The 27855-nt window shown below is 38.5% G+C and overlaps 1 protein-coding gene across 2 annotated transcripts in view; it reads right to left on the minus strand.

Moving 5' to 3' along the window:
* Positions 1–6437: 6437 nt before the first annotated feature.
* Positions 6438–27855, minus strand: part of LOC143695356 (uncharacterized) — a 55327-nt gene continuing 33909 nt past the window's right edge. The window contains exons 2-5 of one of the 2 annotated variants that reach the window (XR_013184474.1): positions 23975–24047; positions 22490–22592; positions 20220–20306; positions 6438–10344 (exon numbers count right to left, since the gene is read on the minus strand). The gene's annotated coding sequence lies outside the window, so the exon portion shown is untranslated. Of the gene's footprint in view, positions 10345–20219; positions 20307–21480; positions 22425–22489; positions 22593–23974; positions 24048–27855 lie in introns of those variants that run through there. The other variant, XR_013184475.1, reaches the window with a different exon arrangement.

Genomic DNA, 27855 nt, shown 5'->3' on the forward strand with positions numbered 1-27855 from the left:
ATAATCATACTGGTTGAGGATGAAACTGGACAACTGGTAACCTGAATTTCATGCCTGTTCTATGATGAGACCCTGTTATTAAAAGGAAAAGACTTTCATCGATCTATGTCCCCTGAAGTTTCCAACAGAGTGTTTTCCTGCATTAAATCCTGAGGGCAGTTAATGAATCCCCTATGCCCCTATGGAGGTGATCCTATAAGGATCCCAAATGTGGCCTGACTGGCTTCTTCATTGCTTACTGTGTGTGCACAGCCAGGAATCAAATCAAGAGGGCAGAATCAAATCTGCCTTCTTTATTCTTTACACTATGCTTTAAGTAGCCCCGCTTTATACCAGCCAAGTTTCAATAATAGTAAATTGTATGAGGTGCTGATATAATGCATTTTAGTGTATACTTCTTTGGAAGCTACTTTTAAGAGGATGTATATTATGACATTTTCTGTAGAGGCTAGTAAGCATGAGAAAGTTTTTCCTAACTTTTGTAACAAGCTACTTTCTATGCTGAAATATATCTGCAAGCACTTCTTTGGTCTTTTTTCGCATCTCACTACTTTTTGGTAAAAGCCAGTAGCACACTGTTAAAGTGAATATTATGCCTTTCCAAAACCACATAAGCATACAGCCAACTTCCTTGGAAATTCAAGGGCATAGTCTAACCAGATATTTTCACATACCCACTACTTTTGTTTTGTGTCGTAAGTAATAAAAATTAATTGCATTAATATCATTGTGAGAAGATCAAGCAAATATATGACCAAGACCTGACTAGGTTTTAATGGGATTGTGCTGGAAGTATGAGTTTAAAATGCATTATTTTTCCTTTAAAGCCAAGGATTATTTATATTATCTATTTTTAACTGAGTATTTCCTCAGCATTTCTTTTTTTATTACTCATTTGTGATTCTGTGGAACTCCTATTTTTGGAAAAGGCAGCAGTAAATATAAAAATGTATAATGTGCCCTTCAAGGTCAGTAAGCAGAACACCGGTGTAGGATCTGTAAAAATTAACACCTTTGAAGGCCACAAAAATAAATGTATATGGTAATTTTTTTTAATTTCTGCTACAGTCATTTCTAGGTCCTAAATTTTAATCTCTTCAGATGATTGTGAGTGGCTATGCATACAGGCTTATCAGGGAATCCAAAACCTTAAATGTTATCAGGGAATCCAAAACCTTCTCTAAATTAGTCAACTGTCTGTTGTCTTAACGGTAACTTTTCTAAAACGGACCTAAGAATAAGGGAAATTACAATCTCAAGATGCACTCCAGACCTCCCTCAAGCACAGCTTGACATCAGCAGCCCTTTCTTGCAGTAATTTGCTTATCTTAGAGCTTCTGAAAGCAAGTCACAGAGGGAAGCTTTGACTAGGAAGGAGGACAGCCTATGTGCTGAAATTGCTTTCTGTGGAAACCCAAAGAAACTGTTCATATGGCTTTGGACTAGTTCTTCAGACAAGAGGGAAAAATTGTGAGTATATACATTTTAACAGCCTGTCTCTTGTGTAAGAAATCATACTGTGTCATTTACACTGACAACATCTCTTGAAGAACTAGCATCATAGAAATGGAAGTGAGAGCTGATGGCTAGATCACCTGTAGTAACAACCATCTGGATGTTATGGGGTAAGTCTCCATGATGCTCCTACAGTGGGGCTGCTTCAAGTGAATGAATCCCAGGACCCAAATGCCAGAGTGAGAGATTTCTGGTGAAAGACCCCTTGTAGAGAGAATTAAGAGGGTTATTGAAAATTCATGTACTTCTCTAGTAGCACAAAAAAAGCCCATGGCTGTAGGTGATGCTATTCAGGCTGTCATATGCTGAAATTCTTAGTGGGTGAAAGAGCTGCATGACCCCTGGGTCAGGTCTCAGAGGCTGTGGTCTGATGGGGTCAGATGTGGTGGCCACATCCAAAGAGCAATGGTCTCTGGCCTGTGCCTCCTCCTGAACTACATCCAGGAATTACTTAGGAAATTGCTACCTAGCCTTGGCACAAGCATCACAGGGACTCTCCTGGCAATTTAACGCTGGAGGCAGTTAATTTCCTGGGAAACATTTGACTTACTAACCTAGATGCAGTCACTGAATATCCTTTAGAAGAGTCAATAAGACTGCCAGCAAATGTGCATTGAAGGATTTGGCAGAGATAAAAGGAATGGAACTCAGATACTGACCTGTGAATGGCAGAGGATTTATGGCATCCTTGCTTTTAGATTATAATGTGGATTTTCACTGCATTGTGGTTTTTTTTGAGTATTCATTATTTTTTTCTGCCTGCACGAGCCTATTATAAATCTAAAGGAAAATTTTTCACTTTCATTAAATGTTTTTTCACTACATGACTGATCCTACAAGTACTATTTACAGAGTATGCTCATGCTTAATGGGAAGAAAAGTAGGAAAATGTGTCCTTCAATGTTTAGGGGAGGGAATTTGCTATGTGTGCACTCTCAGTTTTCTTAGACGCATCAAGGAGAGCTTTGATTGCAAAAGACAAGCAGAATCTGGACCAGTACATGTGCGACAAATTATTTAGTCAGCAGCACTTATCTTGTCAAATAGATGTCTGCTAAAAATAATAGTTGTTACTGTTTTCCCCTCAACTGCACAGTAGTTCTACAGTGATGCATTAGTAGAGCCACAACATTCTTCTCAAAGGTATCACTACTTGAAACCCCAGGGACATTAAGTGGAAAGGAACAAGAACTTACTCCCCTACATGAACTACAAGCTATTTCTGAACAAAAACTCTGCAAATGTTGACAAAAAAGTAGCTACTGTGAATCTCACCATATATTAAGTGTTGTCACTGGATCACTTTGACACAAGGAGTTCAGGATATTGCTCAAAATATATTTTACTTCTGAAAATCAGAGTGAGATAGTCCTAATTAAAGGGAATTTATCGTTAGATTTAGTATAATCTTTCATTTTACTGAGTATTTACCTAGTTTTACATTTACTGGCAATTTAGATAAAATGTTTTGTTGATCTCATGACAAACTGGTAAGTAAGATCTCACAAAGTAGTTGATGTTCACCGGTGTATTGAATAGATCCTAAGGTAATGTATGGGATTTATTTGGTCCTGCAATTACTGGACTTGATGCTACTCAATCCAATTTAAGTTGTATTTCTATAAATTGCTAGAGTTTGCAACAGTATATTTTTCCTGTAAATCAGAAGCAAGAGTCAATATGCTAATACTGCCCAAGTGTTGTATTAATTCATGTGGGTCTATACAGTGTGCACATTTTATGTCTCAGACAATTTGCATTCAATACTTTTGTTAGGAAGAGAGAACATGGTCTTTTACCAACACAAACAGTTTCCTAGGTGATCCTGTGGGTCACACCGTGTTCTGCTGTGATTCTTATGTGTAGAGCACAGTTTATATACCAATAAAATGATTGAAAGTTATATTTAGGCATTTGCAGGAAGTTCAAGTGAAGTGGTCAAACCTACATTAAAGGTGGGCAATGTTTAGATAGAATATGTGTGATAATGTCTCAATTCTTCCTGCTACTAAGCAAGACAATTCACATTTTCATAATTGCAAAAATTTAGGAACATCTGACTTCCTTAGAAATTACAGCTTACAGTACTACAGGTGATTTGTAACTCTTGGTTTGTAATTTGTGTGGATTTCCTACTTGTAGTTTTACGTATAGTTAATGCTATGAGTTCTTAGCAAACATAACTGAAATTTATAATCTAGGTCAAACCTAATATGCATAGATATTCTACCAGTGCCTTCTTACTGTTCTCATTTTCCATCTTTATTCAATAACACAAATGCCTTTTGTTTCTGCAGGATAGGATCTGCTCCAAATCCTGATGTCCCATGGATGCCAAAAGAAGTTGTACCTCAATGTCTGTAATAATTCTAAGCAAAGTTCTTAGGATTTGTGCCATACATACTTTCATTTTACTTTCCTCTCTTCAGACTATTAAAATGTCCTCTTTTTTTTCCTTCCCTGGTTGAGAGGCATCACATTTTACTTTTCTGCAGGTGAAAAAATACTGTGTTGAAGTAATTTTAAGCAGAGAAAAAGAACCCTTTTGTTCTGTTAGGAAGTTCTAACTGAACCTCTTTAGTCATAGCTATGAGAAAACTTGGCTGAAGTTTGAAAACTGAGATGCCACTGCTAAATTGACTAGACGGCTATAATGGTTACATTTGACTGCAAAAACACTTCTGAAAATACTCACTAGACATCTGTCAAGAAGCAGCTCCTCACTCATAATCTCACATAGGAAATGGAAAGGACATACATTATTTATCTGCTGAGTTTGATAAAGCCAAGTGAGTTTGAAAAAGTGATTGTATAAAGAATCAAGTGCCTTATTGCTATGTTCAGAACAAAGTTCTCCCCAAAACTGTTGCCTTATCCTGAGGGTGGGAGGGGAAACTCCGGTATGAGCTAAGTGCAGTTAGTCAGATGTGAGACTACTCAGTGTGCATTTAAAAGGTCAGTATGCAGAAGAAGCAGTCTGGTTAGAATATCACCTTGGCCTCATTCTGCCTGTGCACTCTGGGAAAGCAGTGTATGCAGAACACAGGGAAATAAAACATCCCACAAATTCCACACTGCAGAGGGCAGGGAATGGGCATGTCTTGTCTGCAGGTGCAGTTGTTCCATATTTGCAATGCACATTTGCAATACTTCACTCATAGGGAACAAATTTACTTGACTCTGTGTGTGTGACATTTTTTCATTTCATTTTGAACTCTAAAGGCCACTAATTTACCACAGAAATTCAGTATCCAATTACTCTGTGCATGTAATAGTTTCAGTTCCCAAAATTAGCTTAGCTAGTCAGTGATGCTACCAGTAGCCAGCCAAAGAAGACAGTGTCTCAGGTACAATACAGCTGGAAGACTTTACCCAGAGCTTTGAAAATCTTGAAGAGCTGTACCAATCTATTTTATAATGAAGAGTTTGTAAAAAATCTTTGGCCCATGAAATGCAAAGGTTTCATATGTTATTTTCACTGCTATTTTATGTTATTTTCATTGGAAATTACTATGAACTTGTGACTGCCCTGTGCTTGATGTACCTGTGCTTACTAAACACAGCAGCCTATCAAAGGAAAAAAGACCACTGTAGTTGGGGCAACATTCACCATCTTCTAGATGGAGGCAAAGCTCAATCACTGGGAAACCACAAAGGTAAATCCTCCATGCGTTCCACAGCTGTGGTTCTGCAGGAAATGAGTACATCTTGTGGGTACTATGAGTTATAAAGATAAACTTGGACAACCACAAAAAAGCGTTAATAATGAAAGGCAGCCTGACTCCTGTTTCATTTTCCCTTTTGAAGGTACACAGCTCACTGTCTGTGTCAGTGTTATGTAACCACAAATTGCCTTCTCATCTTCTGCGAGTTGCATTGCTGTCAAACAACAGTGATGGCCCAGCCACACTGTCTAAAGATGTCAGGGGAAGAGAAAAACCAGACTACTACAAATGACACAGTGAATACTCCTTTCCTGTTACAAACTCCACATTAAATCTAAGTAATTATTTGGCTGCGGTGATACTTAGTCCGCAGGACAATGCGTTTACAGGCATTTAGGAACAGCAGTTTACAATAATGCTTGCATATGGGTTTGATATCTTGTGTTGTTAAAACAAATCAGCAAGTCTAGACTGTAATTTGCTGAAGCAATTTATGGTTATTTCATGGTGTTTTTTCCTCCAAGTAGAGGTGAATACATTTGACTGTCTTAAGAGGAAGGATGGTAGTGCACATTCTTTTGGTTTTAACTGTAGGACTTATCTGAAACAGAAGTATTAACATCCTGATTTTCATACCAAACCAAAAACTGATTTAAACTATTAGCGCTTTATTCTCCTACGATATTCAAATATTTTGGGAATTACTGATTAATTATGAAAAAATACTACTGCAGCCATTTCTTCACAAATTAGTAAATTGAGACTGTCAATACAGCAAGTAAGTAGCAGAGCAGGGAGGAAGGACCCATGTGGGAAACCCTCAGCTGCCTTCAATTCTTACTGAAGTCATCAAAGTGTAACATCTGCCAGTAGTTGAGGGTTCCCTTTAGCTTTTCACTCCTAGGCTGCTGCTCAATTACCAAGGCAAAATAAAAGCTTTTTGTATTTCTGGAAACACTGCAACATTGCTTTATGCCAGACTTGATAGTAATTTTCTTCTAGGTGAGCAAGTACTTACAGGTAATTTTCTCACACTGTTTTCCAACTTTATTACAAATCTTACACAGCTTCAAAATCCGTATAATACAAGACACTGTGCTCATTCTCCTTAGATGTAATTGCATTTCTGAAAAATGTAACACAATATACAGATAAATTAAAAAAAAAACCAAAGCCAACCACCACCACCACAAAAAAAAAAAAAAACAACCAACAAAAAACCCCAAAAAAACCCACCACCAAAAACCCAGAAAAGCCCAAAAATCCCCAACCCCCCAGGCTCTCAAGAGCTAAGAAATACTTTCCCAGTGGGAGATTGATTTCCTCATGCCTTTGAGCCAGGGAAACGAGTCCCACACGGCTGGTGCCAGGCTCTCTGCTGTGGTACACCCAGATTCCAAGTTTCCAGACAAAACTGTTCCCAGATAAAAGACTCAGAGGGGCTCTAGAATTTGCAGTGGACCTTACAGAGCTGTCTCCCATCTGTCTGTCTTCCAAAAAGAGAGCCTCCTCAAACACTGTGGACTACAGCTTCAGGGCTCTCACCAGCCAATGAGCACACTTAGCCCTGACAGAACAGAAAATGGATTTCTGTGGACTAGTCATTAGATGACTATTAAACAGAGAAAAATGTAGGTCATATCTTTGTTATAAAGTTTTGTAAAAACCCCAGGAATTTAGCCAACAGAAACTTTATCCTTTGTACAGACTGCTATGCTTTCCAAAGCTAATAAGTTATTAGTTCTTTACGGAACATGATGGAGTCTTGTACTTTCTTTTTTTCTTTATTTTTTAAATGCTTATGTAGATGTATATGAATTACATTCTAAGACCATAATGTTTAGATAATTGTTTTGGTTTACTGCAATTGTCATACTGACAAACTTTGAAAAAACAAATGCATTTATTGTTCCTAGAAATCATCAGATTATGAATTCACAAGAAAATATGCCTTTTTGTTAAGAAGGTAGAAGGTCCATCAACTTCTCTTAGTACAACATGGCATAACTCCACTGAAGAAAGTGATTGGCTACACTACCCTGTTTTCATTAAAAGTAGAGGTATGTTATGAAAGAAATAACTGTATAATATACTCATTACTTGCTGACTTTAGTTGACTTTAACCAATACCCAAGATCCTAGCTGTCCCTCTCACCTTTTCCAGTGGCTCGTAATTTCTGTGCCCCAGACATGCATAAATACATGATTTTGTGGTAGAAGATGAAAGAGTTGCTGTTTTACAGAGTGCTACAAGAGAATCTCACAGTGTTTGCAGAGCATAACTAATTGAGCCTTTAAACCTTCCAGGACTTGGGAGAAAGAAGTTGGACTGGACTTTTGTTCCAAATAGACTGCAGTTTGTAACAAGCCACCTCATTCAAATTATTTCTCTTCTGACATTATTGCACTTTGGGCTGTGTTTGGTTTTATTTTGTGTTGCCCATATGGAATGCAGTTTCTCTGTAACTTAATCCTTAAGCATCAGTTCTAAGAAAGGATCCTCCTTTGTGTAGATGTGCATGTTTATCAAGGTTATCAAGAAGCAGACTTGAAATTCTACAGGTTGACATTTAGAATTCACTAAATAAAAAAGCTTGGTTGGATGATCTAAATAGGGTGTAGAAAGAGGCATGAAACTATGTGGTTGTACTGGGGCAACCTACAAGTATTAGCTGAATATCTAACCCCTAATTGTTCAGAAAGATGTGTCAGGTTATTAAAATGACAATCATAAGTGAAAAAAGTTCTGGAGCTCACTGTGGTGTTTGTAGGAGGCCTCTGTCCATTTAAGATGTTTTTGAGATTTCCATGCGCCATTCCAGGATGTGTGTCATGGCCTCTTCTGAGAAGAATGAAGTCACTTGGCCTTTGGCCTCATGACTCCCAGCACACTCCAGGAAAGGAGTTTCTCACCAGCTATTGCCATAGCCTGCAATATCTTCTTTTTCATTTACCCTCCTAGCTATGCCAGGCTATATTAACCCTTCCTAAGCACAGACACTGCCATGCTCCCTGGGATGCCTGTGCTAGAGAAATCTTTGGAAGGGCTTTTTGCAGTATCAGTGTCAGTATCTGTTGTAACAGGGAACCCCAGCAGGAGTGATTTGAGTCTCTCCACTAAATAGTTCATGCACAGAATCTGATTTACTTGTTTGCCTTTCAACATCTTTTCTCTAACACACAAAGTTTTAAAATAGTATGAAAATCAACAAAATAAAAAGTCCCTGCAGTCAAATCAGATGTAATCCTCTCAAACTCCTTTTCTCCTATGACTTCTGTCAACAGTTTGCTCTTCAGTGCAGGATGACAGTGTTGGAATGTGACTGTGACACCACAACCACTGACAGGCTGATCAGACCCAAGCTGTTACTGTCATGGACAGGGTTGATCTGGGCTCAGCAGGGCTGTGCATTTAATCCCCTTGAGCCCTGTGCCAGATGGGAAAGTAAAAGGAGTCTTTCAGATCACCCTAGCGTCCTCCCAGAAAGCGCTCACGTTTCTGTGTATTTGACAATCACTGTATCTGGCAGGAAGAAATGTATTTAAGCAAGTATTTCTAACTAGACCCTTGACTCTTACCATTATATTAAAGGGCTAAAGGTATTAGATTTATGAGTGTGTTCAGACAAATATTCTACCCTGCATTTTTTTCCATAATTCTAAACTTTTCTGACAGCATCTTTCATGACTTCCTGTCCAAAGGTTTTTCCAAATTCTTAACATCAAGAAAGTAGGAGATGTCCCAGGTGTCATCTTTTGCCATTTTCTCTGCTAAACCATGTAGAACATAAAAGAGAAATTATTTTCTAAGAATTGGAAAAACTAGCTGATACAAAACCAAAAATACTGACTATGGAGAATCCCCATGTAACACAGGACTTTTTATTGTTCCACTTTTTCTTATTAGTGTGCAAAATTACCACTGTACAGCATCGCATTTGTATTTAGCTTTACATTCTGCTTTAACTGGCACCAACATAAATGTAGAGCAATCATATTGAATTGAATTTCCTCCTGGTTTTCACCAGTGTGAGAATATGATTGGCCTGTCCTTTTTATCAGTCCCTACCTTTCATCTGGAAGTTCAGCCATTCCTCCAGATGAAATGACAGTTGACTAATGACAGGAAACCAGTGTCAGAAAGCCAGCATATAATGTACCCCATAGCAATAAGTCAAGACTAAGGGATTATGGCAACTGTAGTATTTATCACTGCTTAAAACCCATGTAAAGCTTTTGTCAGGGTAGAAAAAGGTGAAAGAACTCTAGATTTTTCACAGTAGGCCTAACTGAGAAAACAATTCATTACAAGAAGATGTTTTAAAGCACTTTTCTAAGTGTATGCTAATTTCATGTGCTGCTGTTTTTCATCCCTGTCCTGAATTTTTGGTATAAGGACTTTTCTGGCCGTGGATCTTGGCTGGCAACAGCCTTCTCTCTCTCAAACCTCATCATAAGACCATCAACTGCAGCACAACTATCTTAGACACTTGTCTTCTTACAACACTTTGTTTCAAAGTAAATGCAACCAGCAATCATAAAGGAACAACGCCCATTTGCAGCTGTAACGGAACATTGGATCCTGGAAACAAGTATTTGGTGGGAAAGGACCAGCCCTTCCTGGGAACTGTGGCCACATTGGGCTGTACTGAGCCATAAACCAGCCTGCCCACTCCAAAGTTCATATTAAGCAGTACGGGAAACTGGTCAGTGAGTTATTCTGAACCTACTGCTGTGGCAGTCACCAGAATATTGCTGGAGAAAAGAAAAGAACGTCTAGCAGAAGAGCTGGAACCCATGATATAAGACATCTTCATTCCTCCTCTATGAATATGCTTTTTCATCTTCTCTTAGACTTGATATGAGCTGCTGGTAAGTCAATGATTGGTGTTTCCATTGAGAGCAGCATTTTCCTTGCACCATGTACCTGCGAGTTTCACTAGGAAACCTTCACTTGACCCACTGCTGCCCACATGGTGAACTGCTCAGGTCCATGGGCAGCTTGTGCACCTCTGTCTTAGCCTCTGGCTCCAGAAATGGTGATTCCAAAGCTTGCTTTGCCAAATCTTCATTCCTGTCCTCAGTTTCTGCCTTATGGAGCATTTGGGTGAGCTCCAGTACCTTAAGATGTATTGCACAATCTTCCTGCTCCATGGTATGCACACTGCAAAGAGACAACAGGGGAAGAAAAAGGGAAGATGTCTGTGCCATGTTTTACAGACTTTGTCAAAAAAACTATCAACAGATCAGCTCTGGCATTTGTATTTCATTCTGTGGTTATAAAACAAGATATGAATTGGATTCTTTGGCAGGTCCTATATGCCTGACTAGAGAAAAGCAGCCACTGGGCCTCTTGGAGGGAGTTCTGTCTTATTCTGGTACTCACCAAAGTAACTCTGAGCTGAAGAAGGGTGGACCAGCCAGCTGGCTTCTGGATGGCACCAGTAGAGCAATGAGGGGGAGACGGACAACAAACTGAATGCAGACTACACACAACATACAAAAAGGATGAAGCAGGAGGATGAGAGAGAGCTGTGTGACTGCCTGCTCTCTGGAGGACTTTAAATACTGGTATGATCACTATCAGATTTTTGGTTCATGTTTCCATGACCTCAAGCTAACAAGCAATTTTCAATTTACATAATACAACATTTGCAGAGTATTCAGCAGGACTCATCCTACAATATCTGCCTAAAGATGACATAAGTCTGGCTAATCAGCTCTGCACTGGAGGAGCTAGGCCATACCCAGATGCCAAATAGAAATAAACTCTTCCATGCAGATCAGTTTGCTCATATACATGTAGGAATAACACAGAAACATAACAAATACCCTTCAAAGAAGCCTCCTGACTCTTTGTCTTGGAAGTAACTCCTGCTCAGTAGCAAAAGCTACATTAGAGTAGATTCCCTTGTTTGCTTCTACTTCTGCTGAGAGGCTGTTTCAGAACTTGACATGGTTAATGATAAATGTCTTCCTTCAGATACGTAGCAAACAAGCTAGGCCATCACAATGTTCATGTTTTGATCAATGTGGCTTCTGGGAAGGCAGGAAGAAGCTGATTTTAGTAGATGACTGAAGAAATAATCCTACCTAGGTTATAATTTTTGAAATAGGAATTGAAGAAATAAACATAATCTGATACCAAAACAAAGAGAAAAGGAGTGTTCAACAATGCCAAAATTATAAAAAGAGGAGGAAGATATTTTTGGGAAAGACAGTCCTTGATGTGAGCACTTTAGTTGAATTGGTAAACAGAAAAGAGTGCCACTGATCTGGTTTACTCTTCACTCTTCAATCCATTAAATGCTTCTGCAGTACTGTTTGTTCCTTTAATTTGGTATTGCCACTTGTGTGTTTTGTAAAATACCATATAAATACCAGGGCAGTTGAGATTTTGGCACACATTGTTGACAGCTGTTCTGAAACTACAAATATGATGTATGCTACATCTGGTGAGGTTGGAGTGGAAAAATACGGTGGAAAAGCACAATTCCTCTTTTAGAGCTGCTGGGAAGGGTTTACAATGTCTAAGTCCTTTATTCAGTAAAGCAACTTTTAAATGACCTACCCACAGAGACTGTCTTTTATAATGAGAACCAAAGATTCATTTGAATATTTCTGCAAAGCTGATATGTTCATTCTAACTAGGAAAATTGACACATAACATGAAAGACATGAGTTAATGAGCTTTAATGAGTAAGTTATATCAGTGAATCAATAAATGATCTAAGAATATTTTTTTTTTTAATTTTCATGACAAGGCTATGACTATGCCAAGCAAGGCATCATGTGTACCCAAGTGTAATGAAGTCTCATACCTATGACTCAGTGGCAGAAGTAGCAGCTGGCCTCCTGGAAGCTGTAATGAATAATCAAGGGATTTGCTGGTATCAGTCTAATGTTTTAGATGCTACCAAGTGTCCTCTTTCAAGAGAAGTGGAGTTAACTAAGTAGCTTCGATATTTTCTCAATTTTCTTTTCCCAACAGTAGCTTTCACTTTATCTAAAATCACTCTGTGGCTGATATTCAAATCCTTTCACTATGTAATTTTTCCAAAACTAAAATGAAGTTGTTTTTTTATTTCCTTAATACAGATTGGTTAGACTGAGTGCAGAGCTCAGTTAAGCTCCTGATGGAGCTTGCTTGGGGAAAATAAGCATATCAACAGCAACACTAATATTTTATTTCAGAGGGAGAAAGTCTTTCTATCAAGGTTGCACATTTCTGTGTACTGCATTGATTTGGGCAGGATTTCATCCCCATAATCTGAATACTTACATTTTGTACTATTATGTGAACCTTCGACATGAGTTGAGGTGCTCTCAGGCTGTCCTAAGTTCTACTGAATTTTTTAAAATATAACATGAGTGGAAGCTTATTTTGATGACCCCTTGTTCTTAGTTGGCTGATTCTGGCAGGGATTCCAGCATTTCTGATACAACCCCCCTGGTTTCAAATGAAAATACAGCCTTGAAACTGGAAGTGAAGCATGAGCACGATGCTATGCTTGAACAAGAATATGCTCTGGTGCAGCCACAGAATGCAGCCTTCAGTAAGAATCACTGCTTTAATTACAGTCATGAAGATGAGTCTGGATTTTCTGTAAAAAACATCAGCAAAGGTTCTAAGCACATCCCTAGTGCATCCCTAACTGCCTTTATCAATTGTTCTGTTCTTCCTTCCGGACCTAGTGAAGCTTCACTCTCCTGGGCATTGATGCCCCAGTGCTGGAGAAGAAAGGGCCATCTCAGTGCCTTGCCAGCTCCTCCAAAGGAATATTTTTGGAACTGGGCACAACTGGGGAACACTCCATCTGGGCCCTGAGTTATGTGCTGCAGTGAGGTCAAACTGTTGTTGTGTGGCACAATACAGCCTTGCAGAAGGGCACAGCATGGACATGAATCATCCTCAGCTCCCGACTGAGCCCACTTCTGCTCCAGAAACATATCCAGTATTCAAGGCTGGCACTCAGTTAATTGGAAGCACTGTGTCTCCAACAGCCAGAAGGATGAAAACATTTTGGAAAAAAACCAAGGAAATGCCAATAACCAGAGCAATGACCTTCCCAGCCAATCCTGTCACATACATTATAAAATACCCAGGATACTTTCATTTTAGGAGGAACATTCTGGATTAACAAATAGAAGCCAGAAATATTTGGAAAGTACTACTCCCAGGATTAAGTCTTGCAGGTGGAAAGCCTGAATTTACCAAAATGCATCTTGAATGCTACACGTGTAGAAGAACTTGGGCCCCTTTAGTTTTTTAAATATCCGAGTGTACAAAGTGAATTTCTGCTTTGCTCTGGAAATAAGCAATATTGATTGTGGTTTTATAATGGCATTAAAAATTGAAGATTTCATGTATCCATAAGAACATATTGGTTTTATGTGACACAAATGTGTGAATTAAGAAGTTTTGACTTGAAAGGACAGGACATGAAATCTTTCATAAAGGATTATCCTTTTCCCAAAACAAAAATAGCAACAGATCAAGTTCCAAAAAACAGCTTGCCAAGCCCCTTACCTCTCACTCCATTTCTTTAAGGTACACTGCATCTTAATTAATTAGACTTGAATTTCTTGGGATGGATATTATTACCATTTTAGCAATTCTCCAGTCATCCATAAAGCTTCCTATGAAGTCCAGATTCAACTTTACAAGTAAAAGTAAACAAAAGCATATCTAAAAAACTAGAAGAAAACAAGACAGAAAACCTATACCTTTGGGCTGCCATTTCAGGATAGTATAGGCGATGCCATGAGTTCCCTGATTCAATATTTAATTTGTTTTTATTTAACTTATTTTGTAGAATCACAAAATATGCTATGGAGTCTTTGGCTTTGATTTTGCAACAGCAACTGCCTGAGTAGATCCTTATGGAGTCCCCTTCCTGAATGAGAGCTTAGATATTGTAAATCTATCCCAGTCATCCCTAAAGAGAAATTGGACTTTTTCACTGTCTGCACTCAAACCTCAGCACCTCCAGATGTAGCACGCATCCAGCCTTCACTTCAAAACAGCTGTCAGGAGTGTGCACCAGACTTTCAACTGTCATGCCATACACTCAGGATCCCACACAACATACAAATGGCAGAATAGAATTAAATAATGGTACAGAATATGAAAAGGAAAACACAAGTTACAAAATGGTAGTGGTCATGCTCATTAGCTTTGCAAAATTCAAAATTTCTCTGCTGGAGTGAATTTAATACCAGACAGTTCTAAAAATCATGAGGTCAAGATGTAGCTGCATTTGTTGAAAGAAGAGAAGTAGCTCTACCTGCTAAAAGTATTTTTAAGAAAGGTGTCCCAAAATTTATCTGGACAAAATGCCCCTTCCATTTAATTTAGCTGCTATTTACTGTGCCTATAAAGCTCTTCTGTTCAGGAGTGATGAACTGTAGTGTGTAACTTGCAACCTCCACATTGTGGTATAGAAAAAACCCTCTGAAACTGCCTTTATATAGAATTTGGAATGATTTCATCAATTACTAGCACTCTTCCTCAGTATAAGTAGATTTGGTTAGTAGTGTATTTGACAAGGCAGATCAAGCTGACAACTTTCATTAGTCAGACATACAACCTTTGTAAACATCTTCCAAACCAGAAGGTTTGGCTTAAGAAACAACCCACTGGTGTTGGCAGGTTCAAAGACAGTTTTTTCAACTTCATACAACAGTTCATCTGTGCCACTATAAATGACTGAGAAAGTAATACACTGACATACATACTGATGGCCTGCTGCTGAAAGAGGCCAAAGAATAAGGAAAATTTAGATGATCCTGATCAAGCAGTTCTATTTGTTGAATGCTGTGTCACCAGAAGCAAACCTGTTGAACTGAAATTCAAATAAATACTTTTGCATTAGATTTTGAAGTAAATATCATTATAAAAATGGGTATGCAAGAAATAAATTGTGAGAATTATTTAATTGAATATCTATATGGCAAAGCATTTTTTTTTGTGTAAAGGCACTGTATGTTAGTTTTAAAGTATGAAATGAAGAAGAGCCCTCTTAGAGGACTCTCTAGACACTACTTTTATATAAAATCAAGTCAAGCAAGATGATCTAATAATCCATTGTGACAATAATATTTATAAATCTAGGAAAATTTTAAAATAAACTATAAACTCAAAGATGGTGTGGTATTTCTAAGTCTTCAAGCTTAACATCTCCTCCTGCCCCTATCCCTCTCCTCCCCACCCATGCCCACCCCCACCTTTTGTGCTTATCTCAAAGCAATCAAGGTTTTTATTTCAGATCCTCTTGTATATTTAAGCACACTGGTGGGACTGGTTGTCTACTATGGCAGTGGTCTAAGTATTAAAACTTCTCATACACTCATTGCACAATTAAACAGAATAAAGCTTAAAATAAAGTATCAGACAATCCAAGTCCTCAAGTTTATATTTCAAATGAATACTGTATAGGTTTTTCTCTACCCCTTCATTATAGAACATCCATGTTATCTTAAAAACTTATTCCATGTCCTTATAGCACCTTCCAGTACCTGATGGGAGTGTAGAAGACAGCTCAAGTCCCTAGGGACTTTTTGCAAGGACAGGTAGTGACAAGACAAGGGGGAATGGCTTTAAGCTGAAAGAGAGTAGATTTAGATTATGTAGGAAGGAGAAATTCCTTACTGTGAGGGTGGTGAGGCACTGGAACAGGTTGGACAGAGAAGTTTTGGTTTTCCCATCCCTGGAATGACTCAAGGTCAGGCTGGATGGGCTCTGAGCTGCCAGGTCAAACTTGTCTCTGCCTAAGGAAAGGGGATGGCACTAGGTGATCTTTAATATCCCTTCCAACCCAAACCATCCTATGATTCTTTGAAATAAAATCACAACTCCTAATGGATATGCCAGTTTATCTCTAAGTAATGAGATAATTTGATTATTGCAGTATTTTCGATGTGTCCTACTAACAGTAAATTTAGACACTACCACTCGTTGTTGTTCCATGTAGCCTATACTTTTATTCCTGCCAAATAACACTCATCTACTTGATCCAAATGAGGATCTTACATGTCCCAATTAATTACTATTTCTTGCCATTGCTTCAGTAATATTTCACTCTTTCAATATTTCGATTTTTGTTAAGCATTACTTGTGTTGGTTAAGGAATTATGAATAAGTCTTCCTAACAAACAGCAACCTTTTTATTATAGGTCACCTAGAACTAACAATGTAGTTGCAGGCTAGGTATGCCTTTTTTTCTGTTTTTGAAAAATTGTGGGGACTCTGTAGAGCTAATACAATGTTTGGGCATTTGTGTTTTTAAACTAATTCAGGGAATATTCTGCAGTAATAAGAAAATTTATGTTCAGATGTGTATGTTCAGATGAATACCAGTTTAAGAATCTACACAAAGAGATGGACTAAACTACTTTTCTTTTGCTTTGTCTCCTCTTAACAGCAACAGGAAACAGTCAAAGACAATTGTATTTACTTGGCTGCTGTATACCAATCTCACAGACCCAAAAAACTATGTTTAAGTGAGCTGCCAAACTTGGTATGGTGCCAGCCTGAGCACTCCCAGTTTATCACCAGCTGACCTGCTGCTGCAATTCTAATAGCCACTTTCTTGCTCTACACTCATATTTCCTTATGAATAAGATTCTGCAGTCATTTCAACATATCCTTCTTTGCCAGGGGTTAAGAGATGACTGGAAAAGTCTGTAGCCTACAAAGCTACAGCTAATATTCACCTGAGTGTCTACCTGTGCTTATAATCTCCATAAGGCATTGGAATCACTACATTTTATGGGTATCTGTATCTAAACTTACAACATTCACTGTAGCCTGACACTATCCCAATTGGTTTCCAGCAGAATTCGTGCCAGTGGGCACAGTCTGGATCTGATTTGGAGGACGGCGATGGAAATAGGGATCGTTAAAAACACCCCATTATCATATGGTCTGGTAGTTGGCTACAGTGCAGTTCTACAAACATGATTTAGTACAGATGTTTCATTTAAACTCTAGGTTTATAAAGGTACACATTTTTTTGGTTTACTCTGATTATAACCACAGTCTACTCCTCTCCAGTAATCAACTGCTAGAATTTGTCAAATGTTGTCATTTAATATGTGGGTCACTTCCAGTGCTGTGTTTGTTGCATGGAATGCTCCACTTCCATAGAAACAGATGTTTTAACTTAACAGCAAAAAGAGCTAAACAAGTGCATGTGAAGGCGCGGTGCAAATAATGTGTTTCATTTCTGTTATTTATAGCTGTCCACAGCTATCATAATTTTTTTATTTGAAAATTATTAAATCAATTACAAGAAGTTTATTTACGGATACTGCCAAGAATGATGCATGCTAGGAGACTGCTTCTGGGAAAAGTGTCTTCTTCTGGGCCATGCAGAGGCGTTTCAAAGAAGCCAGTGCATTTCTGAAAGATTGCAGTGTAACAGGGTCTGCACACTAGGCCTCAAAGTATATGCAGAGAAGAAACCCTCTTTAGATCTCCCAGCTGGTCTGGCAGATCATGGCAGGTGTCAGGGCGGTGGAGCTAATGCATACTTAACTCCTCAGCATGTTTGAAAAGGATTTCTTGCCCTCTTTAGTACAGCTGAGATGGTGGTTAGAAGGAAGAGTCAGGGGAGAGGACTCTCTCTGCAAAATGGCTGAGATGAGAAGGTGGCTTTCTTCCTTTCAGTTTTATTTGACTGAAATACATTCTACCTAAACTAGGAATCACAGTTTTTTGTGGAAAAAAAAACTCTAGTTGTATGAAAAACTATTAATAGTCTTATCTAAAACAAAAGGGGGAAACATTTTTTGAAACACAGAACTATATACACGTGCCACAATGGAGTAACAAGTCAGCCACCTGTGAAATTCCTTGCTCCTTTCAATCCTACCTGACTAGTTTCAGGTCACTGTAGGAGCCACTGATTTTTATAACAAAAGTAATGTTTGAAAGCAAGCCATGCTGCATAGTTTCCAAAGCACAAAGACAGAATAATTCGTAGCAGTGCTGTAACATTCCACATCCAGGGGCAGAGCACATAAACAGAGATCTGCATGCACCCAAGGTAAGGGCTTATAGCTGAAAGTTTAACATAATTTCCTAAAAAAAAACCAAATAATTTTTATACCTGAGCCATGGGGAAACCTGAAAGTACAGCCTAGGTTATTTCAAAAGTTCACTGTGTTCATTTTCATGCCCACCCAAAGGCCCTGGACATGTACTCCAACTCCTATGCTGGGTTCTCAGCGCAGTAGTCAGAGCCAGGCCAGATGAGAGAGATATCTATGTTTGGAAAGCCTCAGCAAATGTGGGACACAAAAGCAGTAAACAAATCAATGGGATGCCAGACCAAATGTGTTCCACATTTGTGAAAATAACAAAGTTGAGTCAGGAAGAAAGGTTTATGTGTCTTCCCCTCATACAATCCTTCCCAAGGTACTTTCTTTCAATCCCCCACCAAATGAAATCCAGCCCAGACAGGAGCATTATTTGTGAGGATGCAGTATCAACCAAATGCATTGCAAAGCCACTGACAGCTCCCTGTGGCTTGGCCTAGCCAGGGCTCCAAGGGGTGAGCAGGTGTTTCCCCCCACAGTCTTCCTCCGCAGCCAGGCTCGTGGGTGTGCTGCCACAGCACTGCTGGAGGAAGGGTCTGTGCCTCACCTGCCCCTTGCAGGGGACCCAAACTCAGCCAGGCTGGCAACCCCTTCCCACTCAACTCTCAAATCTCTGCCCCTGCCATGAATTCCTGCAAGGGAAATTCTCTGGATCATTTCTCGAGAAGGATCCTGTGACACCTGCCTCTGTTTGTGCCAGGGATGGAAAGCCTTTGCAATGTCTTTTTGAGGGACTTGTGAAACTGCAGGAATCAGCTCACCTCTCCTGAACAGTTTAGACAGCATCTGGTAGCTCCACAATTTGGTGAGTGGCAGCTATGCTTCAGCAATGGGAAGCAGGCACAGAAGCAGTATGGGACAGAACTGTTGTTCAACATCAAATTTGTACCAAACATTAAATGTAAAAAAATTAAATTACTAAAAGGTTTATTCAAAGTTTCTACTGATTAATTTTTCTATTAAAATCATGAGATGCTAAAAAAATTAATCACGACTATTAATTAAAACAGTGCTTTGCCACATCCACAATGAGTAATGGGAATTTTTGAAAGCTGGGTAACCTGGAAAGCTTTTACAACTCTTTTTGGTGTATTCAAACTCAGGATTTAATGATCACTTATAGTGAGTCAGCACAGTCCAAGCTAACCCTACAATAAAGAAAAATAATGTCAGCTGATGGCTTTAAAATCTATACTTCAGACAAAAATAAGCAAGTCAGTATGACTGGCAGCAGAAAAATTTGAAGATCTCTTTAGTTAAGGTATTTTATTTTAAGGATTATGGGTATTGTATTTATTCAGTTAACTCAGCCCTTTTCCCTGACAGCAATTTTCTACAGAGAAAGTGCTATAAAATTCTTTTGAATTAATTGCTGTCTTAGGAGTAGCAAGTAAATTTATGGTACAATTTACATGAGTCAGGTTAGTAATTTAATTCCTTTAAATTTAGAATTTCATTGTCCTGAACTACATATTACTTTTAATCTTTGTCGCATGACATAATCTTTATAAAGTGTGTGGATGGGCCTCACTAATTTACTGGGGCTTTCATCCATTTAGAAGCCTGCTTAAAGAAAGAAGACATATTACACTGGCACTGGATAAGCAGATTAAAGGAATACTGGGGCATTACGTATTATTCTTGCACTCTTAACTAAAAAAACCCCATTATTTTCCTCTATATATACATGATCTTCCCATTTAATATCTGTTCTCCTCTTGAACAAATAAGCCAAAAAAACATACTGTAATAAAACTCAACTGATTTGGTAGACCTCAAAATCCAGAATCATTTTATGCCTCAGCTATGCTCAGTTTTGCCTGCACATTATAGTCACACATATCTTTCTTCTCTGGTAGGGTTATTTGCCACAAAATGAATGTCTGGAACAAGGATTTGAGGATCCAACTTGAAATATCAGCAAGAAAATGGTCTTACTCTGTGATGTTACATGTTGCCTCTTCCTGCTTTTCTTTCTCTCACACCTATTTGCTGTGCCTTTGTTAATTAATTCTCTGGAAAAGCCTAAAAAATAAGGAAAAAGTCATAACAAAGTTACAGATTGCTTTCCGTACCTGTCACCATAGCCATGTATCTTCTGAGGAAAAAGCATTTTTTTTCCCAGTCTCTACTTAGAATTTAAAAAATGAATTTGTCTATTTACACTCACACAAAAGTAAAAATGCTGTTTTGCTTGCACCAGCCTATCTGGGAAAACTCAACTGGATAAAAATCAGCAAAACCTGCAATTACAAATCCGTTGCTTTCTCGCTAGAAATCTGTCATTTAGAGGGTTTCAAGATAGTATTTTGTGATAGTTTTTTGGCATTTTATTTTACATTATTTTATTAAGCCTTATTAAAAGCAGAATAGCTACTTTACATTTTCAGAATCCTTAAAGATATCATGATCAAGTTCACAAAGTTTTCACTGAAACATCTTTTACTTGCTTCTTAAGCCAAAAGACCTTGATAATGAAATAGCTGGACATATGGATATTGCATTTGCATAATGAATATTATGATTACTATATCTGAATAAAGCAAAAGTAAAAATTTTAGAAAAATTAAAATTAATATAATACAATATAAGAATTATGTTCATAATTGACACTAAATTTTACAATACCTTCAATATCCTTTTTATCACAATGAAATTTAAAGGAAGTATTTTGGTATAATCCAAAGCAACTTTTTAATAAAAAAAATATTTTGTGAAAAATTTCTACTCCCTTGCATAGGCAGTAACCATGAAATAAACTTAGCTCTTCATCTCAGAATTAGGAGACAGAAACATCTACTTCTCCTTTATTATTTATCTGGAAATATGAATTCCCATAAATTGACATTATTCACTTTTACTTCCTGCAAAATTGTATAAAGTAATAAATACATAAAAATTAAAAATATTGTGACATAAAACTGAAGGAGATATTTCAACTTCATACAATTTTTTTAGTAAATTATAAAATCTAGAATTTCTGGGGCTTGAAAAACATACAGAAACACAGATGATATTTTATTTTTTTTTCGCTCAAGAAAATCTTTTAACCCATTTGGAGTGCAATGACAGCTCAAAATTCCATTCTGAGATTCCAGAATGCTGGAAAATTTTGCACTGCAGGAAAATTAAAGCTCTAACTTTGCATGAAACTTTGCATTCAACCCCACTGAGCTAGAGAGACCTCAGTGCCGCTCACTCATCTCCGCGTCTCATCTTACAGAGGTGTGATGAAACATTGATTTTTTTAATGCATTTTAGCTTAGTATACAAGTGTTCAGGTATTAATCTGATCCTCTTTTCTTTTCCGTGGCTGCAGAGAAACATTTTATTGTTTTAAGGAGTAGACTAAAGGCTTCTCTCACTCTGCTGTTTGATCTGACCACTTGTGATTATGTCTGCAATCTTTCAGTCTCACACTAAGCCTTCCAGCACAGCACATCCCAGGAGCCAGCAGGTTCTCCTGGAGGGACTTGCAGCTGCAGGACACAAAGTGCTTCAAACTGGCTTTGAGTCAATGCCACCTTGTGATGCATCAGCAGGAAGAGGCATGAACTTCTCTGGAGTCGCACTGTGGGCAATACTTGAAAGGGCATTCAGAGCTCCTTTTTACAGGCAGCTCTCACTATTTCAGTGAGTCCATGCTCCACACAAGCTCTGCTCAGGATTTTCTATGTAAAGTACCTTAAAAGTACCTTAAAGTACCTGCAAAATGCATTGTTGTAGTCCTCCACCAACAAAATCAGAACAGCTGAATTGCTGTGGGTTTTACTCATACTCATCTCCTGCATAGTAAATCTGTTCTGGCCACATCCTTCTCATGATGCTGACAGGAGGGCTGGACTGTCCAGCAACAGCAGGAATTGTCTGGGCTGCACTCACTCACCAACTACAAAACTTCTTGCATGTGGAGTTAAGCTGGGAACAAAGCCACATCCAGGAACGTGTATATTTTCCCACCTGTTTTATCTCCAGTGCAGTTGTATCAACAAGCTTCTGTTTCCTATTTGAAATCAGTTTCCTGAACACACAGTTCCTACCCTGTAGATCTCCTGGCACCATATGCCTAGATTCTCCTAAACTCAGTAAGCTTTTGATAAGATCAAATTAGGCATGAGTCAGAAGTTCTTCATGTTCACCACAGAGCTGATTTCTACTTTGCATTTTCCAAGAATAAAATTCCAATTGGTTTATTTTTGCAGACTCACAGGACATGTCCCAGAATTGAGTGTTTGGAGGATGAGGAGACAGCAGTATCCCAGATCACCAGTCAACAGTACAGTGGAAAAAGAGACAGGAAGATGGCTCCTGCTGGGAAAATAGAAATGAGACAATCTCACTTGTTATGGAAACATGGCCACTGTCTTTTCCGTCTTTGAAAAACAAAAAGACAAATCAAAAATATTATTATTTGTTCCAACAATTACGATGACCTTTAAACCTGAAATTTGGCTTGCTAAGGATTTCTGGCCTCACAGTTTCTTTTAAATTCATATTCCAAAAATGCTTTCCAAAAATGCATTTGTAGTAACGGGAAGTATTCCACTGTGCAGCTGCAGATAAACCCAATTTCCAACAGGCTGGTTCCAACATCTGCCTCCTGTTTTAACCTGGTTTGAGGGAGTCAGTCCATTGGCTGGTTGCCCCAGTACAGATCACAGGTTTTGCTTGCTTTGACAGTTCATCACATGCAATATCCAGTTCAATTCCCTGGCAGTTCAGAACCTTTGGAGAAGTCAGCCAGGAAAGTCATCTTTGTGCCAGCAAGGCACTGCCTGCCCTGCACTGCAGCTAATGGCTTTTTGTTAAATTCAGTAGCTGTCTCAAGAGTTCAGAAGAGAAATATGAGGCTGTGATTTAATGAAGTAATTTGATTACATAGAAATCAATCCCCTGGTAGGACTGGATAACTGCAACAGAAATGCCTACTTAATTTGACACAACTTCTACTTAAATCATTCTATAAGCTTGTGCTTAAGCACTTTGTTAAATGAAGACTTAAGCAGAGGAAGACAATGCCTTTGTGCTCTCTTTGGGATAACAATCTGAAATGCTTTAAATTGGGTTTGCACCTCTTACATTTTTTATATAGTTTCCTAAATCAAAACAATCAGCTACAGAAAAAAAGAGAAACTATGGAAGTTTCTCAAGCTTAAAAGTGTTTCAAAACTGCCTTTTTCTTGAACCTGATTTTAGTTGGATATTGTCGTATATAAAGTTGTATATTACAACTAAATTAGGTTTAAATATTTTAGGCTGTAAGGAGTCAAACTTACCAATGTGCTTAGCACACTACTCCTGGAATGCTTGTAGTCTCCAAATTCTTTATTGCTACTTAACCATATCTATGTTGGATATTTTAGCTTCTACCTCTTCTTTAAGATGTTCAAATTTGTTGGTGGGAAAGAGGTTATTTTAAGAATGGGAGATAATATAAAAGCACAATTTCCTTTCATCAGACTTGTTTCTCTCTTGCACTCTTGTTTCTAGCTCTGCATCTAAACCTCCGCAACTTGGAATAAATGTTTACAAGACACAATATCTTTGGATTACAATTTGGACACAAAATTATTGGATTTTTGTTGTGGATGTGCAGATTCAGCCCAAGAGCTGGGGTTTAATGATGCACATAGATTGAATGCAGAAATGGATACATTTCACCAGAAATAAAAGTCAGGAGCAAACCTGGTTACCTGCATATTCCTTTGTACTCCCATTGGCCTGCCTCAGCTCAGTAGATGGAAGCACACATATTTAGATTAACACCTGCAATACAACATTGAGTATAAACTTGTAGAATACCTCGAGTGTATAACATTTTCTTCATTTTTTTTCATTCAAGCAAAAAAAGCCCTCTTCTCTAATGCACTGCTGGTGGAAAGGTGTCTTCTGGGTGAGACGTGTTTCTGAGTAAGCTCCCATGATCCAACAGCATTTTTGGTGGTCTAAGCAAAAAAGATTAATTTCCTTGGGGAGTCACAGGTTATCACACTTGGGCCCAGCCTCCTGAGGTGCAGGTCAGGTGCTTCCCCTCAGTCTTGCCAAGAAGAAGGGGGCTTTGCATGCAAAGACTGAGGCACCATGAGGTGCTGAAGCACAGCAGCTCATCCTCAGTGGAGAGCAGCTTGCAGCAGAGCTGCTGGAGAGATGATCACACCTTCTTTTAAACATGGCACATAATAATGTTGTTTTTGTGAAATGATGAACTATTAAATCTGTATAACATATAGATGAGAGAAAAAGTGTTCACAGGCCTGCTGTAATTTATGAACATGTGGTGCACAGATGTTACATGAGATTTTTCTTCCCTTTACTTTTGAAAATTTGGATTACATTTTCTCTCCTTCTCTCTAGTGTTCAAACTCTGTGTTTCATGCTTTATTAGATATCTCAGCAGGGTAAATGGATGATTAATAATTGTTGATGACAGATATTTGGTTTCTTTAAGGTGTGGAGTGAAAGATAAATATAATGGGAACAGTTGTACCTATGTATGACAACTAAGCCTCTTTAAGACTCTGTTAGAGTTATCCATGATTTATGGGGATGTCACCATTGACCCTAGATAGGGAAAACCTCTTAAATTTCTCTTATTGTAATCATCACCTTTTCTTCAGATATCAGGGGGGAAATATCCCCTAAAAAGAAAAAAAAAAAAAAAAAAGACAAAGAAAGAAAAATGTAACTTTTTCAGGGTTGGGAGATGTTTCGATGAACACCCAGTTCCTGATAGTAGTACAATTAAAGCTTTCTTCAGAGAAATACAGTTTCTGTGCTACCATCTCTCAATTAAGCCTTGAGAACAAACAAGAACATAGTGTGTGTGTGCTGGCATCCAGGGCTGACCTCATAAAGGCTCACCTCTGACTCCAGTCCCCACTTCACTGTTTAGAAGGAAAATCAAAAAAGACAGTTCTGAATCCCTCCTGAGGTGAGATGAGCCATGCTGTCCTGACCTGGATCCTGGACAGTCATACAGAGGTAAGGTTCTGCTCCAAGACCATTTCTTTTGTAATGAGAAGCGTCTGGGCACAGCAACTTAAATTCAATTTCCAGTGTTTTAAATTCAAGGAAAAGACTGTAATGGATTAGGTAGGTGGATTGACAAAATAGCTCAAAGCAGTTGGCAAGCTGAAAGCCTTACCTCATTTCTAGGTCTATCATATACAAAATCCTCATTTACAGAAATACATCACTTCTGGTTTTCTGGGTTGTATTTGTTGGAGAAACAAACAAACAACAACAACAAAAAACCTTAACAATTTTATTAGGAGTTCTTTCTAATTTCTTTAGGTCTTCTCAAAAAACCAAAAAAAGGTTGCCAATGTAGTAATAATTTGTTTCTAATATCAACTCCTGATGATTGCAGAACCCTGAACAGAAGTGGAAATTCTGTCGGCAAAAGGTGTGCCAGACAGGAACAGAGATAAAGGAGAAGAAAGGTTGAAAAACAGCCAAGTGGAGGCAGCTTTTTCAATTGAAAAAAAAAGGAAATTTGCCTTACAAGTATATACCTATAATAGTACTACATGTACTAAAAAAATTTCCATCTATTACTCATTATTATATAATAAAAGGTTTTTTTTATATATAACCAATTACTTATGATATTTTCCTCATTTAAAACTTCTGCTCCACTGCCCCTGCCCTGGCCCCAAACCCAACTTCCTGGAAATTTAATTCCTCCTGAAGCTAAATAGTTTAAAGACGACTACAAATTTCTCTGACTCTTAATGTTACTGCAGAATGATGGAAACTCTGCATTTCTGCACCTTTCTTCTCAGTTCCATGAAGTTTTTGTGAGTTAAATTTGCATGTAGAAAGAGAATGACTCCTTCCCACATCTGGTAATTTGTCTGGGAAACATATTGCTATAAGAAATAATCTGATTAAGGACCATAGATGAGCTCTATTTCTCTTAATTAATCATTATGCATGTTGATAAATGCCTCCTCTGAATTTTGGCCTGATAAAGGGCTTTTAAAAAAGGTTAGGAAGTCTGCTTTCTGTTAGTGGAGAAAATAGCAATCATGTTAAGGTCTGGCCCCTCTGCTGTTGCTTTGAGTCCAAGCCCACCTACACCTGGAAACCTAAGGCAAGACTGGCAGGAAGCAAATTTAATTTGAAGGGATAGGGAGGTCCTGTGTGCTGTGAGAGGCTCAAATACATACTGGCCTCCTCCTTCACCAGGACTTCAGAAAAAATAGCAGATATATATTCTCCTATCTGCCACTTTGATCTGAGCTGTAGTCCTCCAGAACAATATAAATTAACAAAATCAATAGAAAAATCCCCTTAATTGTAATTGGGTTTGGAGCAACTTATCTTAAACATTACTAAATCAGCTTTGATTTTGATCACCACTTAATTGTGGACAAAAGGAGTGGAAAACTAAAAGTAGGGAATATGTGCCAAATGTTCCTCTGACCCACCAGGGCTGGTTTCATTACAAAACCCCACTCCATCATGCTGAAGCAAAGCAACAGCTCTCAGTTGCTGAAGCAGACAAAGGAGCCTGAGGTGCAGCTCCACTCACAAGGCAGCTTCATGGCTGGCAGGAGGCACCGTGGGGATACCCAAAACTGCTGAATTTCAGAAGAAACTCTGAGAAAAACAAGCAGAAAAGTATTTTAGGCTAAAAATGGGATATAAAGCTCTTTTAACCTGTTCTCACTTGCTGCTGAGGACTGGGAGAAGCCCTAATACCTTGACAGTGTGTTGTCCTTCTGCAGCAGAGGCTTCACAGAGGGTCCCTCCCATTGGCTGCAGCAGCTCCTCCACAGCCTTTCTTGATGATGGCAAAGTCCTTCACATCAAGGATATGTGATAGTCATTGTTATTATACCAGTTTTGAACCAGTGTCTCCAGAGCTGAGATCGTTCATTGTTTCAGCTACACAGGCAATATTCTTCAGCTCTGCTGCTAGCAGCAGACTGTATTTCATCTCTGCCCTCCACTTGGCACAAAGAAGGATTGACAGGGAATTACCCAGGGGGATGGAATAAGTTCCACTTGGAAAAAAAAGTAAATTATTTGGTTCAGGTGGGAACAAGTATGTTTTAATTCAGAAATATTTCCCTCTGGAGCAAAACTCCCACTTGACAGCTTGAAGGAGGACATGTGCCTCTGTGTGTTTCCAGGCCAAAGCAGAGGAGTGACCCAACCCTACAGTCCTCCAGCTGTTTCCTAGTGCTGGATCATGCATGTCAGGTTCAACAGCAGGGACAAAGGGATGAGACCTTTTGAGTTTCTCCACCATCAAAAAATGCTCAAACTGGCATGTTTTCAAGCATATAGAATAATAACCTCCCCCTGTCTGAGGTTACTGAGCAGACTTTAACTTATTTTAGGATTATCAGTAGTTTTCAAGCCAGTGAAAAACTGGATAGACAGCTGCCCTTGTATTTTGATGGCTCTTAAATTTTCATGCCATCCACAAGGCATTTATCTGGACTTCTATAAAGCCTTTGATACAGAGCCCCTCAACATCCTCTCTAAATTGGAGAGAGATGGATAACAGTTCACAGATGAGTGAACTGTTAGATGAATAAGTTGTAGGACAGTCACATCCAGA

The sequence above is a fragment of the Agelaius phoeniceus genome, chromosome 1 (genome assembly GCF_051311805.1).
Source record: "Agelaius phoeniceus isolate bAgePho1 chromosome 1, bAgePho1.hap1, whole genome shotgun sequence".
In the NCBI taxonomy this organism is placed as follows: domain Eukaryota; kingdom Metazoa; phylum Chordata; class Aves; order Passeriformes; family Icteridae; genus Agelaius; species Agelaius phoeniceus.